The sequence below is a fragment of the Bombus bifarius genome, unplaced genomic scaffold (assembly GCF_011952205.1).
Source record: "Bombus bifarius isolate JDL3187 unplaced genomic scaffold, Bbif_JDL3187 scf7180000008047, whole genome shotgun sequence".
NCBI classification, from domain to species: domain Eukaryota; kingdom Metazoa; phylum Arthropoda; class Insecta; order Hymenoptera; family Apidae; genus Bombus; species Bombus bifarius.
The window spans coordinates 1,611,024-1,625,061 of NW_022884413.1; the positions used below are offsets into that span (position 1 = coordinate 1,611,024).

At 39.3% G+C, this 14,038-nt stretch overlaps 1 protein-coding gene across 2 annotated transcripts in view; it reads right to left on the minus strand.

The window, feature by feature from the left end:
* The window catches only part of LOC117207969 (microtubule-associated protein futsch-like), a 56,384-nt gene extending 43,457 nt beyond the window's left edge, over positions 1 to 12,927 (minus strand). For both annotated transcript variants that reach the window (XM_033448720.1, XM_033448719.1), the window contains exon 1: positions 12,666 to 12,927. The gene's annotated coding sequence lies outside the window, so the exon portion shown is untranslated. The remainder of the gene's footprint in view (positions 1 to 12,665) is intronic.
* Between the last annotated feature and the right edge of the window lie 1,111 nt (positions 12,928 to 14,038).

Genomic DNA, 14,038 nt, shown 5'->3' on the forward strand with positions numbered 1-14,038 from the left:
CAGGGTGTTTCTTAAGTGGATTACACTTGGAATTCGATTCGAGTTGCATCGGTCGCGTCTGGAATTAAATCTGCCACTCGAATCACTGATTTCCGACTTCCTTAACGTTTGTTCTTTATTTTTTTTTCTTTTTTTTTTTTTTTTTTTTTTTGAACCAGTTTCTACGTTAGAATTCGACGAAGAAACCTTCGGTAAAAGAAATTTCCATTTATTTAGCAAGATAACCACGCTATTTATACGGCATATCTTTCATTTCTAATTACTAGACCGTAGATAATTATGTAAATTCGTATTTGTACGAATCGTTAAAAAAAAAAAAAAAAAAAAAAAAAATGGAAATTATCTGGATAGAAAATTACCGCCTCTAGCGAATATTACAAAAGAACATCGTAGCTTGGATATTTTATATATTTTTACGTCGTATCACGCGCATTTTCTGTATTTTCCAATTTCTCGTAGATACACGAACATCCGTAGTTTGCCAATTACTACAAATCCAAATATAAGAAGAAAAATATTTTTTCCTCGATAGAAAGTAATTTAATGCAATTCGGATTGGATCATTTATCATTACCGCCATATTCATCTAAGATCAGCAAAACTGCGCTACTATTATGGAAAGCGATCGTTCAGAATTTATGACTCGATGTCGAACAGGCTTTCGAATCGCCGCCCTTCTCCTCTTACTTCCACAAACTTTGTAGGGTATAACGCTGATCGAGAGAATTAATTTTGCGCCTTCTTCAGTACGAGTAATTTTACTTCCGTTATCGTTCAGCTATCCTAATACTTTCGTATTCGACGGAACAAGCAAACGTTGATCTGGAACTGGTTCGTACGACCGTGTGGTCATACGATGGATATTGCGAAAGGAGAGATTGTGAAACGGAGTTGGAGGTGAAATTGCTATAGATTAGTGTAACATATTGTCCGAGTTTGAACACGATCATTTCAACGAATCGATCATCCTAACGCAGGGGACGATAGGAAATTCCGAATACTAGTAATTTTGTTCTTTACTGTTCTCCGGATTCCTTCGCGATATTCAATAGCCATGAAATGAAGTATGAACCGTACCTGAAGTATGGATCTAAAATTACACTACCGCCCAATAATTCCATCTAACCAAAATCGCTCCCTAAAACGAAGAAACAAAACCTCGTCCAAGAAGCCCTATGATCCTACAAAACCTTCTTATCCTTTCTATCGCATTCTCGAAAACCATACACTACCTCTAATATCCCTGCAACAGGCTATCTAATCTTTTAACGTGCGCATAGGAGCAGCGAACCATTCTTTGTAGTAACAAACGATAGCGTTTCCGTATTTATAGAAACACTTGCTTTCTTTCACTTCATAGCTTGCGTTCCATTCTATTGAAAACGCAAGCTACGGTATTGCATTATTCTTTATTATTGATGTATTATTTAACCAAAAAATAATTCCGCTAAGAATAAAATTGTGCATTTTCAACTGGTTGGCTGGAGAAAATTGCATGTACGTTACGTTACGGGTTAAAGCAGCACACGTACACCATCGGTGCATCGAACCCGACCGCTTTTATGGGAGAAGATCAACACCTTTTCGTCGAGCCGGGTCCACTTTTCTCACCATGGTTGCATATGGACACGCGATACCGGGCGGAACGCGAGAACAGGAACAGGAATACAGGATGGTATCATAGTGCTCGACTAGCTCGCTATGGCAACAGAGACAGGCATGGCGGATTTCTAGCAACAGGCAGGCGTGTGTACACGCGAACCGTGCGCGTTTCAGCGTACAGAGAATGGGACCCGGGCGACACTTTCACTTGCATGCTGCCAATGTCCGATCGGCTGTAGGCATGCGGTCCAACAACCGAGCTGGCGTTACAGTTTCATTCCACTGGCCAGAGAATTCAGTTCCCCACGACTGACAATACGATCTCAGCCGATCCGACAATGGACCTCTTGTCCACGTTGCTCGAGCCGTTGGTCGAGAGAAAGAGGAGAGATCGCGCCAAGATTCGAGAGACTAAAAAGTTCCAGACGCGAAAGATCACCTTCGACCATGGTTTCTATGAATTGGATCCGCCTGGAAGGTACGGCGGTCTATGGACTTTGCGCGTCAGCTTCTTTGGAAGTGGCGAATCCTTGTACTCGATACGTTTAGGATGTTCGCTGTTAGACTACGAGACATCTATGCGAATTTTTACGAATATATTAATTTTGCGATATTAAACCGCGCTTTCTTACGCGGATTCTATGTATAAAATTTTATCTACCAACGTCGAAGGAGATTAGCAATCCGGGTAATCCCGCCAGGATGAATATCGGTCGGCTGTTGTAAAGAGTTGAAAGCAATGAAACGTTGGTTTTATCGCTGGGAAAGCAGTTTGGTTATCCGGCGTTCCTCAAGAGGGTAGAATAGGCTGGTTTGGTACTATAATCGAGGTCTCTTCTGTGATAACGTATTGTAAAGGAAAGAATGGCATTTCGAGGGAATTCCTGTGGGAATATGTGGAACGATCTTGAATGCCTGCACGAGAGGTGGTCGCGAAAGACGAGAGTAGGTTATACAATCGAAATAACTAGGTGCGTCGTGCACGTTTGTTGAACTTCCGTCATCAACGGTTGACCTGTTAGGGGAATAAGAACATGCGGGCAATTACAGTTACGCGAATTAAAAATAGAAAGATATTTTGAAAGTAGGAAGACAGCCGTGATGGATTGTCCGTATAATAAGTGACAAGAAAAATATATATAAATTATAACATCGTAACCGTTACGTAAATGAACGATAATAAATAACTATCATTTTGCCCATAAATTGACCAATTATTTATATAAGTCAATTATTATACCAACAACAGATATAAATTTCGTTTTCTTAAGTTAATCCTCCAACAGTCGCAGTATTTTGCATTAATTTGAAAATTGAAAGTTAAATAGATCGCTTTCTGCGGTACTAGTTTCAGAATCGCGTAGCGACATCGTGATAAATAAATAAAATAAAATATGGAAAATATACATATCGCGATATAACGTTAAAGAGGTGGAATGGAATTAAAAAATGAAGCCAGGGAAAAATGATAATATCGCGTGTTAGACAAAACCAAAGTGACCCGTTTATAATTCTGCAACGCCTGCTGTTTGACGCTTCATAAATTTGGCGTTAACTAGCTTATTAATCATTTCCTAATAAACTTCTTTTACAATAATAATGAGTTGTATTATTTGCTACCATCGGCGTTCACCCACAGAAAAATGATTTACACATGAAAACACAGAGTCACCGGGTAGATAATAAAGCAACTAAAAATACTACACCATTAAATTTCACGCCAATTATCCGCAATGGTAAATTTCTTATACCTATCGATGCTTCGTAAAACGTATTATTTTACGTATCCTATCCGATATCTTTATTCTCTTTTATGAATAATACAGGAAATAAATAATCGAAAGTAACTCTGCATGAAAGCAACTACGAAGTTCGATCGATTTTAATCATCCTGGGAACTGTATACGTAAAAGCGAAACTTTCTTCGTTAGAAAAAGAAACAGAAACAGTTTATGTGGTAAAAGGAAAATTCTCGATAATTTTCGCGTGCAAGGGGAAAAGCAGGAATTCGAATGCACTTTCGAGTTGTGGTTACCGTGCTCGTTCGCGATTGCCAGGAATTCGGAATGACTTATGCTCGGAGAAAGCTCGGCTCAACCTTTAATGGAATCTCGGCTGCATCATCAAGGACGGCTACATCGATGTAACCGCGACAATTCCACTATGGAAAGGTTAATTTAATTCATTCGATCAGCTTTATTCTCTTTCGTTTGGTAGAACATAGGTAAATTTTTCACAGAGTAGATATTTCAAATAGATAAGGTAGATATTTCACGACCAAATTTTTATACTTTCCTCGTATTTCATTAGCTCTTTCTTATGTGAAACGTTCGATCATGTACGGCGACATTGATGCCAGAAGAAGGATACGAGAACAAGAAATCGTCGATTAATCAGAAACAGTCGCGTATTATCGCGAGGAAAGCTGAACATCTTTCTCTACGTAGTTTCCATGACATCATCGAGGTCAATTTCTTCCTGTTGTTCGATCAAACGATTCGTACGATCCGGTTAGATACGATTAGTCGGACAATCAACGACATTCTTGATCGTTAGACAAGCAAACAGGTAAAATTAAGAGAGGAAGGAAATGAGAGAGTTGGAAGTCACTCAATGATTAGTATAATTAGAGACGAGAGTCGTAGTTGGCGGTATACTTATCAGATTCTAATTAATCAGAAGTAATTTGCAGCGAAATTCAGTGATCACTTTTCCTTGGCGATTAAACGTTCATTACTTGCTAAGTATCTTTCATTGTTCAATTACTCTTAATGATAATTTCGTTACTTAAACCACGTAATTATGTTCTATGTTATCTCAGGGATCGTGCTTTTGTGTCGTGCTTCTTATTGATGGTTTCGTTAACTCTTGAAAATGTTGACAATTGTATGGTAATTATCTCGTCAAAGAGATTAATATTAGCGTAAAACGTGATTATTAGATGTTCGAATCGTACAGATCAATTGGCGATAATCAATTTAATGGCAACATTTTATTACCGCCGATGTTTTATATAATTATTCGTTTGTTTTTCCATTTATGTTTACATCGTTCGATTTGAATGCGGAAAACACGATTCCTTAGAAGCGCTAACTCAACAGGAAGCTGAAACGCCGCCATTAACATTCCGATTTCGACTCGTGGCAAGTGTGAACGCGACTTGATCAACCTTTTTTTGCCCTAACGGTATCGTCAAGGACGTTTCCCTTTGTTTTTCTTCTTTCTTCTCGTCTTCTTCCTGACACCCCTCGCGTCGAACAACGATTACCGTTTCCACGGAAACTGGAACGTCACGGAACCAGATGGAAACGAGAGCACCACAACGCGTACAGACAGGAAGATGTTGATGCAATCGTAATCAACCGACAACGCAACCTAACTGTCTCTTCGTCTAATTGAACCGTTCGAGGACAACGATTGTCCGCTGGTCTAGTTGCTTATACTGTATAGTTATCGGAGGTCGCGGTTGTGGAATGAGATCCTTCGGCCTTTCACAACCTGTTCTTGTGGCTTTACGTGGTCGAACCGTTTGAGTACGAGTTGAAATATTTGGGAAAAATTCTACGAATGAATTTAATTGAAAGTTATACGAACGAAACGATTATTCGTTACGCTAAACAATTTCAACGATATTGCCAAATAAATTAAAGCGATAAAACTCATCGAATATAATCATGCTGAATCCTCGAACGTTTCTTCTTCGAAAGAACGAACGTTCTCGAGCGTAAATTGTCATATATGTTGCAAAGCCTCCATACGCGGCATCTGTGTAAAATTTAAAATTATTCATAATAGACAATATAACTAAAACGAACGTTTCCCTTGTCTTCTCGAATATCACGACTAAAAGGATCGATCACGAATAGACCTCGTGACTGGGGGATTTCTAGGCGGGAGAAAAACCTGTTGCGCCCCATGGATGGACAGAAGAAATCCTCCTGTTGCTTGATTACTCACTTAGCAGCTTTCATTTGAGTTTCTATCAACGCAGCTGGTTACTTTCGAGTACGACTCGCCGTTTTTCAGCTTAGTGTCTCCCCTATCCGACTATGGTAATTGCCGTTTCGTTTCGTGATGCGCGATGGATATTCGTTTCTGCGTATCGTTCTATCCTTGTCTCGTTTCGACGAGCCGATTTTTTTTTCATTGTCTCGATGAGACAATGGAATGGAACAAGATTTTTCTTTCAGTCCATTTAGCGTGTCTTCGATGAAAGTGAGTTCGACAGGCCGCTGTTATTTTTCTGTGATCGAGAGAATATCTAATATTTCAGAATTAAAGTTGAACCCTAGCATCAGGTTTTTATATCTTCCCTAATATCTTTATTTTCTGAAAATATTTAGCGAAAATATCGCACGATCTAATCGCTTCGAATTTCCATTCTTTGGATATCGTTTACGATTTCACACTGAAATTTATGCAAAAGTTTGAAATATTAACAACAGGTATAATTTCCCACCGTAGTAAGGTAACTGATTAAATAGAGACGAGTTAAATCTACGAAGACAACAGTTTGTTCTAATGATACCGAAGGTGTCCGAGTATTCTTGGAACGCGTGTTCTCAATTCGACTCGTCCCGATTTCCGCGGATTTCTTTTCAGCCGCGTACCTTTTCTCCGTCACTGACTTGACAGCGATCGCTTGTCTTACTCGTGCGATTTCAAGTGGATTTCATTTCGACTTCATTTCAAACGCGTCGTTTATTTCGTTAAACGACAGAATGAAACGACGCGTGAAGATATTCTCAAACAGTGAAATTGTTGCGTGTAAAAAATTTTCAACGATGGTTCGATAATAGTTTAGGTAACTTTGCGTGAAAAAGAGTGCACGAGTTAAATGTTACGCTGCAGCATATTTCGATTTATTGGATTTGCTCGCAGGGCAAAATGTACATATACCAAAAATTCACGTGGCGATCAACGTGTTGAAAGTGTAAACGTCAAACAAGGGGAATCTCTCTGGTGACCCAAAAAATAGCGGCTCCTGCCGGTCCAACGATCGCCGAAGAATCCGCGACCGAGCTCTCGAAGAAGTCCTGTTACCTTGGTACCGATATGTTAATTCAAAAGTAATAAGGTATTTAGCGAGGCCTCCTTCTCGATCCGGTCGGTGGAACTGGCTGAACGATGACTCGTCTCTGCCAGCCGGACGAATTTTAAATGGTGAAAGTCTCCCCTTACTCGATCGATACGTACGAAAAACGTCGTGTCCTACAACGATACGCGAAAAATGTGATCGTACGTCTCGGACCGTCTTCGCTCATCTATCGTTTGGATCGACGTTTCTTTCTACGTAGGAATCGTTTTGACTTTAAAAAGTTGTTTGCGTAGAATTTGATAAAAAGAGGACGTCTTAAACTCGAGTCGGATAAGATCTCTTTTCAGAAAAGGAGGACGATCTTTCGAGTTCAACGGTTTACGTGTAAAATGAAACCGATTGAGTGGATCTCCCTGTGAAATAGCAGAAAAACATTTCGTGTTTGTCGGGTCGAAGATGTTCTGGATAAGATTTTTTAACGATAGAGAATATCTCAACTTTGAATGTATCAAATTATGTATTTAGATAATTATGATATTATCGATATTTGAATGAGTCTATCAAATTATCGATTAAAAATAATCAATACAAAATTAATAATGAAAAATTTCAGAATTCGAGATCGGAGATTAAATGAAAGTCTTCTTACTCGATCGTTGGGTATTTCTCCACATACGTGAAAACATATGATCGTTGATGAATATTTTAGAACTACAATGAATCGATTCGTGTCTTACTTGAAAGCCCTTCGTTATTCGCTCGGGCCTTTTTACTGCCTTTTTCAAAGGAAAATCATGCGAATCAGCCATAATTGCGAGATAAAGTAACGCGTTATAAATGACTAAACGTTTATCGGTTTGATTACTTGCGTATTGTCGAACAGGATACGAACAGCATACCGAACAGGATGAAGAATGCGGATTGAACGTATCCAAGAAGCTCGAAAGATCAGATACCTGTCCTGGTTGAAAATATAATATCGCGCGATTCAGAAATTGCGGTCGTTTAAACAATTTCAAGATTAAATTAGACTAAACTTTTTAAATTAAAATAGCTGAAAAATATTCTCTGTTCTACTTCTAAAAAGTATTTGTAAGAACAGGAGATTGAAATTACTAAAAAATGTAGGTCTTTCGAGTGAAAAATGAAAGAAAAAATGAGATGTTTATCGAATCTGTTGAAGTGGTCATCACTTCTAAGAAAACTCTACATCTGGTCTTTTTAGTTTTCTCAAGCACTGAAGTCATCGACAGCGTGTAGACAAAAGACTGCGACGAAAACAAACCGTAAACGGTAGACAGGCGACGTTGGCTTCGGGATTTTCAGTTATTGGGTAACATAGCTAGCGTGCGGATCTGGACCAGCTCAAATTGTATTCTTACTTATAATTACACTTCTATTTAAATATATTTTCTGCCTTACAATTTATCCACGTGTTTTCTCTGTTTATACATCGAATACCCTCAACATAATTGTCGAAATTGTAAATGCATATATATGTGCATATATTACATAAAATAAATGAAAATCGTTTATTTTAAATTACAATTTATCCGTAACCATTTGTAACTAGAAATATCTCTAACGAAAAATAAACGTTTATCGTAGTTACAAATAATTCACGTCAACCGACTATCTCATGACATAACAAACGTGATAACGTTTATTATAAAACATTACGTGCAACGCGTTTGGATGATGGCGCTTTCCATTTACAGATGCATCGATGTTAATAAATGTTCCTTTTGCGATTGATCGTCGCATGTGCGTGCTTACGTAAATAGTATTGCGTATGGAACACGTTCCGTGGCGCACAGATCACAATTCGACACGGTCTTTATACGAACTTTTACATAATCGAACGGTACGAGCCACGATTGTGACCGATCATTATATTCGTTGAAATCGTTTCATCGTTATGAAAGTCCCCACAGAAATCATTTTCCTCGTTAGCGTACGGACGAAAGTCGGTTCACTCTTTTAGCCAACGTAACGGACGAAATGAAGTTTGATTGCTTCACTTGCAAAAGTGTACCGTAAATCGTTCTGGATCGGTATAATGGATGCTTATTTTCGAGGAAAGAAAACAAGCAAATACGAAGGGTTTCTTCGTACATTTTCCATTTACAGTTCCCGTTGCAGAATTATTCGTATTGTATTTGTGAAAATTAACGTTCGAGTACCTTTTTAGGTAATTAGAATTTCAACTTCTCATATCAAAAAGACCTAAAATTGAATTCCCCGCTTACATCGTTAAAAAATCTACGTACAATTAAAATCCTCGTTTCTAACATCTCGAGAGACCGATCGTAACGTTCTAGAATTGTGAGATCGAGTCTCGTTTTCTCCTTCGAGGCAAGAACGGAGCTCGTATTACTCGCGGTGTTCGATAAACAGCGAAGCATAACCGTGGCAAGGCACATACGCACGTAGCCAGCTATTTTCGATCCGGTGGCCGTTTTGAAATCGAACAGGCCGCTGTGAATCGGAGCACGCACCGCGGGGTGGTTTGTCGGTGGCTCGTTGCACATACAAGTGTAGCGCCGCAGGTGTAGCCTCGAAGTGACGTCAGAGTCCATTGTTCGCCGCGTGGCGCAGCATCATGGATCTTGAGCTGTTCGCAGTGCAACGACTTTCCTACGTCGCCTTTCTTAGTCGGTTCGTTCTCTTCTTTCTTTCTTTCTTTCTTTCTTTCTTTTCACTCTCTTCTCTTCTCGTTTTCTTTGCTGCTTCGTGGCGTTTCGACCGTACTACAAAACAACGCATAAAGACAGCCGTCTTACGTATGTGTGTAAAGCGAATCGTTCGAAACTTTTAGCTTTTATTCGAAGAATTGGTTCGGTAGTGTTTCGTTAGAGGTAGAATTCGTTGAAAAGTTGAGAAATCGGTCGAACGAGAGATTTTGTTGGAAACAGTGGTTATTTTTAAGACGAGAAGCTGCTTCAATGACATTTCTTTAAGAGTCAAAATCATTTTCAAGGAACCAAGAAGAATAATTAAAAAGGCTTGGAATAAACGGAAAAGAAGGAGAAGCGCAAACATCGTGAGCAAACCACAGATTCGTCAGGGTATTTCCTTTTCCTAATGAATTCGACGAAAGCCTTTTCACCATGTGAAACTCGCGCGCGCGAGTTAACGTGGAGGTCGATGGAATTTCAGACATCAAGGCGAACCGCGGATCTTTTATTTACGTTCGAACCCCCGTTTCCGATCCGTAACAAGGAAGATCTTTAAAAAATCCGCAACCAGCGTGTCCCGTGAACACTGGACCCACGAAGCTCACAGCTCTGCCTGGGCCACGATGCACGCGTCTTCTACAGCCGGTTCGACTGCATTTCATGGCTACTCTACACACACGTGCACGCCACCAATACGACAAAGCGTTTCCCCACGTTCCGTGTGCACCACGTATACACTTTCGATCTCATATGCAAAACACATGGAAACGATTGAGCGAGCCACGGACCGGCCTCGAGTCCAAAGCCTGGCGAAATTTCGCCAGGAACACGATTGATGAATAATGGTGTCGGCGTGAATGGCGAGGAAATTTTTGTTTCTGCAGGATCGCCTCGTGATATAGTGCGACGGATATTCAGTGGGTGGTTGGAACATGCAGTGAGACAAGATGGATCAATTTTTGATTGATTTCTGTATTACGAAGATCACAGATACCAAATACGATAAGATATATTTCCTATCTTTTATAGAAGTGGAATATTTAAATTCATCTCGTCGACCAATTCCATGTGAAAATTATCCTTTCCTTCTGATAAGATATTCAAGTTAAATTTACTGCGCGTATCTACTATACACGTAGATCTGTACATAGGGATATATAAAGATAATGTAGAAACTGAGCAACAACTTACAACTCACTCTGACAGATAATTACCATAGCCAAGAAAATCTTAATTTTCAACGAATTACGCCGTACCTGGGATTCATTTACAAGCAGATAATTACCAATATTTAAGAAAATCTTGATTTCCCGCTAATTGCCATCGATGTAGACTCTACTTAATGGGTATAATTGTCAATAGCCAAGAAAAGCTTTTTCTTAATTAGCCTAAAATCCACTGAAACTTCTCTAAGGAAATTGGCAACGTCATTAACCGCGTTGTATTTCTCGAATTTTTTAAGCCTCGATCTCACTCCTGTTTCGGCAGATAAAAACTATTAACGTTTTGAAAACATTCTATGCAGAGATTACGTGAGATTACACGTATCAATAACGATTCCTCTGTTTTATCTTCAAATTTAAAGAAACATTTTAGCCATAGAAACATGCGATTGAATCGGAAATAGCTCAAAGAATTCAACAGGTTCAAGTATTATACAACTTTTGCAAATATCTCTAAAAATTTCATATACACGCTCTCGAGTTCAAAACGAGAAAATTACGTAAATGTTTCCGCCGTCCAAAAATTCTACCCATTCGAACAAATGAAGCGAATCGAAGAAAGTATAAGAAGATATAAGCATCCGATTCCGGTAATTGCTTCCCCTAGCCATGGCACACATACGATAATTTCTCTAAAGTCTATGCACTGTTGGGTTCTTTATCCTACGAAAGAGATCTCAGAACACTTAGAAGACACTTAAGATTCCACCATCTAGCCGCGACGCATTCGTTCGGCGTATTAGCCTAGCATGACTCCATCTGTACAGACGCGCACGTAGAAAGGAGCACGTCCGTCCGTTCGGCCTAACCTCCCCTTCCCGGACACGCCTGGAATCACAATTTCAAATGTCCTAACCGATCCTCCGATCGTCTGCCTAACCCATGCAAAGCCGTAACTTCGTCATAGCTGTTTATCGAACAATACGGACAATTTCATTGATCAATTTAAAAAGACTTGTCATTGAACTTGTTCATTAACGTTGGAAAGATCAATGAAACAATCTTAAAATGTAATCGAAATGATCTTCGGCATCTGTTCTATATCTTGAAATTCTACTTCAAGTGTCCTTGAGAATCTTAAGGAAGTAGTAAGAGTCGTCTTGGATCGTTGATCATTGGAGAGGTTTATAAGCAGTTATTTAAGGCCAGATGATGACGCCCGGTAAGCTTGAAAGTAAATTTTATAGACCTTCGTCTTAAATTAAATTACTGGGGAAATAGTAACGTTTAAGAACATCTCCTATTTTTGTTACATTCCTATGTATTGCTTTAAAAAAATGTTCTTTAATTATTTAAGTTTACGAGCTTCGTGATATTAATTTTTATGGTTAGGATCTTTTTAAAATCCTACTATAACAACTAATTAAATGGAACTTACGATTATCAGACCACGTAGTGTAATTATGCAGATAATTATTAGATTTGAAGTATCATTAAAGCTATCGCGAGAGAGAAAATTGTCTCCAACAGCTTTCCGATTTTCTTATAAATACTAATCGCAACAGTAACTCGCATCGTTTGGTTTGACATTACGACCCTAATTAAGATTTTCCATGACACGAGACTGTCTATTTTTAGCCACGCTATAATCATTCCGTGTAAAGAGACTTCTACGTCTCTATATAGTCTGTTCGATCTAACGCACTTTGCATTTTTATGCAACACAGACTGAACAAAGGGCGTTTAGAAGCGAAAGATCGTCGACTTTATCACCGTATCGTGCATTCGAATAACCGGTCAGTGCTCCTGCCAGCCACTTTCTTTGTTACAGCGCAACTCATTTGCAGCAGGGAACTCAATGAAATTAATTCCTAGACCTTAACTCGTTTCCGTAGGGTGCCTGCTGTTACGAGCATAACGGCAACACCTACTCTCAGCCTACTATCTGATACGAACATCCCTATAATTAATGTATATATGTACATACATCGACCAACTTGTACCACGACTGATTTTTCTCAAAGGATCTACCTTCAACATGACAGAAAAACACACGTCTTCCTGTTCCAATAAAATTAACGATCACCAATATCGATCACTCGTTAAACATTCTCAATCTCAATTGCAGAGTATCCGAGAATTTATCGTAGAACGCAAAATTTCCAGTAGCGCGAACAGACTCACCCTCGCCGGCGTTCCTAGATCCCCATGACACTTGGCACACTGGTAAACACAACGATCGTTTCTGGATCCTTTGAAACGTATTGAACAAGTTTCACCGTGAGTGTCTCTCTCTGATATCCTTTGGATCACGTGTACACTCGCGCGAGCAGTTTACGACGACCAATTTCGGGGTGAAAAATCGCGACGTGACGAAAGAAACGCGGGAAAACACGGACTGACCGGACGCTGACGAGACGAGCGCGATCCGAGGCCTTCCCTCGCGATGGAAACAGACTTTGGGCCCCCGAACTGGCCGCTGCTCTCGGTCACAGGACCCAGGACACCGTGCGCATGCGTCGAGAAACCCCCACCATGGTGAATTGGGTCTCATGGTGGGGGAACCAACCGGCAACCCTCTTACGTGGACCTGCTTGTTTTCACGACGTCCCATGCACACCCGATTCGTCCACCTGCGGATTTTCCTGCTCAGGTGGCAGCACCTCATCTGACACCCGATTCAGCCGGTGTTTATTACAGTGGCGTAAGAAGGGATTTTTTTTCCAATAAGTAGGGTTTCTACGTTGAATTCAGTGAATTGCGATGGTGCAAGCTGTGGAATTTATTTGAATTTTTTGGGAAATTGCAGAAGGTGGATTTCACGATTCATGTTCCTTTGGTCTAATTTTATTCGTGGTTCTTTATTTATTTTATTTCATTTATTTCTATTGTTCCGAGGGTTTAATTCTTTTAGGAACGAATTCATCAAAGCTAAAAGGAGTTTCTTATCTCTCGGTCGTTTTTATCTAGAGTATAGTTGCAGATATTAAACGGGATAGAGAATACTTGGAACATATTTTGAAATCTCTGAAAAGTGTAATGCTCGTATATTACAGTTTTGTATTTTTTGAAATAGCGCTTGAATCGAAGGAATATGTATTAGGTTTTCTCATATGTGTTCGTATCTTTCAAAAGGTTAGAGCGTCGATAGAAATTCAATTCAACTTCCATATGCTACAATTTGTTTCTAAAGTGGCAGTTTACATATATAAAGTGCAATTAATCTTCTAACAAATTATCTATTATGAATCAGATGCGACTTAACGTAAAAACAAATATATTGTTTACATAATGAAGTATATTGAAATATGTTTACTCGAAATTACTATGTAATTTTGAAGTTCAATTACTATCCTTGCAATGTCTTATGTAATTATTTCCGCTCTTTTTTTATACGATATTCTATACATCACGACATCGAGACATCCTGGCAGCGATTTTATTACGTTTTCCTTTCATAATTTATTATCTCGAGGTGTAATTTGGAAGTGTCCCTTGAAACTAGTACAGTGTACAGTGTATAATAATCTCCGGAGCACTCAAAATTATTATCGATG